Genomic DNA, 2439 nt, shown 5'->3' on the forward strand with positions numbered 1-2439 from the left:
TCTATGATTCACTTAATTTTACCTCTTATTGTCATTGTATTAGGTAGAGAAAGGAACGAGTCACCAATTACAGAATTGCATGCCTCGGTTGAGATGGACCTGGGATCGGCATATGACTGACTTTCCTGAAGATCTGGATCATAGTCAGAAGAGGTTGACCACTGCCTCCGGAAGCTGAGGACTGGAGGAACGGTAGGGACAGGTATGGACTTGCCCATGGAGGGTCACACTCCTGGGCTCCCTTTGGGTACCTGAGGATCCCTCACAAAAGTGACAGGTGTATGTGTGTGCGGAGGGGAGATGGGGGGTGTGGGGGGGCTCACAAGGCAGGTCCTCAGAGGGAATGTAGACAGAGTTGGTTACGCTGGAGGTGTGAGTCCAACCATCCTAACAGAGAGGATTTTTGATGTCCTTGCCCTTGCATCTGTATCCAAGGATTCTTCATATTCATAAAATACCTGGGCTCTTTAAGAAACTCTTGCTTGGGCTGGGAAGGTTGCTCAGTTGGAGAGCGCTTGCCTTGCATGCCTGAGGCCCTGGGTTCGATTCTTCAGCACCACATAAGCAAAAAGAAAAAAGCCAGAAGTGGTGCTGTGGCCCAAGTGGTAAATTGCTAGCCTTGAGCTGAAGAGCTGAGGGACAGCGCCCAGGCCCAAAGTTCAGGCCCAATGACCGGACCTCTCCCCCCTCCCCCCAAAAAAGAAACTCTTGCTTGTCTTTTAGCTTTGAACGTAGAGCTTCTTTTGAATATACTACTAGATTAGTTTTAAATTGAGTAAATTTCTTCTATGTGGATTAATATCAATACATGCCCATCCACATAATCTTACCATCTCATAAGGCAGAAATTGGAGAGATCAAGATTTAAGGCCAATTTAGGCAAAGAGTTAGCAAGACCCAAACTAAAGAAAAAGCTGAGTGCATGTTCATTGGTCTATACTCCCAACTATGTGAGAGTCATAGATAGTACAAGAGCCTACCTGAAAAAAAAAAAAAACCAACCCAGTCTAAATGAAGAGGCAAATCTAAATAAATAAAAATGAAATGAATAAGTTATCTTTTTGTTTTGATCAGTACTGGGGCTTGATCTCTGGGGCTGAGGGTTGTCCCTCAGCTCTTCAGCTCAAGGAAGCACTCTTAAGCCACAACACCTCTTCCGGATTTCTGCTGGGTTTATTTGGAGATAAGAGTCTCATAGACTTTCCTGCCCAGTCTGGCTTTGAACCTCAATCCTCAGATCTTAACTCCTGACTAGCTAGGAGTATAGGCATGAGCCACCAGCTATGAAATAAGATTTTTAAACTGGTAAAGTACCTGCCTACCTACCACACATATATTGACCTTGATTTCAAATCCCAGCAAAAGAAAAATAAATAAAATAAAATATAAAATAAACATTTGGGTAACATTATTTTTCTCATGATATGCTGACATTTCTTCATATTGCCAAATACAGGGATTCTAAAAGACAACAGAAATAAATAAAAGCATTTTTCACATTCCAGTCCAACAAGATGTGGTCTGAGTCTTACAATTCCAGTTTGAGTCCACAGTGAATGGTATGGTTTTGCTTCGGTTCTGTCCCTGAGCAGCTCCATCTTCCTGGCTAATGAACAGCTTTTACTGCTCATATCACTGCTTTGGAGTATAAAGATGAGAAAGTACCAGTCTTGCTTTGAAGGAACTTATAATCCAAATTTAATTTTAAAAACTCATTAGGAAATTACAAGATGATGAGTACTGAATCAAGATTTAGAGGTTAAAGGCCAGAGAATTTTTCTTTTTCCTTCTGTTCCTGCTTGAACTCAGGGCCTCAGCACTGTCCCTGAACTTTTCTCCACAAAGCTCGTGCTCTTCAGCCCCAGCTCCAATTCCAGCTTTTTGGTAGTTAATTGGAGATAAGAATCTGAGATTCTTTTCTACTCAGGATGGCTTTAACTTCAATCCTTAGGTCTCAGCCTACTGAGTAACTAGGATTCCAGGTGTGAGCCACTGGCGCCTGGAAGGCCAAAGGACTTTAAAAGAAGGAAGATTCTGGGATTGTTTTTTCAGCATTTCATTTCATGAAAAAAATTGATATGTACACTAATAGTGTTAGTTCTTCTTTAACCGTCTTCTGCAATTCTGCTGTGAATCCCATTGGACTTTCCCTGGTTGGGAGACTCTTCATTATTTCTCTGATAACTTTGCTTCCTGGGATTCTGTTTAAGTGATTCATGTCATTTTCATTCAGTTTTGGCATCTTGTATGTCTCTAGGACTTTCTCCATTTTGGAGTTTTTCCAACTTTCCTGGGTATTTGTTGTGATGTTTCCTTTTCCATTTCTAATTTTGTTGGTTTGGTTCTCTTTAAGGTTAGTGTTCTACCACTTGGGCCATACCTCCTCTTCCTGCCTTTTGCTAGTCATTTGGAGATGAGTCTCACAGATGTTCCTGCCCT

General features: G+C 41.7%; 1 pseudogene; it reads right to left on the reverse strand.

The window, feature by feature from the left end:
- Window positions 1–2269, reverse strand: part of LOC105998685 — a 6691-nt pseudogene extending 4422 nt beyond the window's left edge.
- Window positions 2270–2439: the final 170 nt, after the last annotated feature.

The sequence above is a fragment of the Dipodomys ordii genome, unplaced genomic scaffold (assembly GCF_000151885.1).
Source record: "Dipodomys ordii isolate 6190 unplaced genomic scaffold, Dord_2.0 Scaffold170, whole genome shotgun sequence".
Classification (NCBI taxonomy): domain Eukaryota; kingdom Metazoa; phylum Chordata; class Mammalia; order Rodentia; family Heteromyidae; genus Dipodomys; species Dipodomys ordii.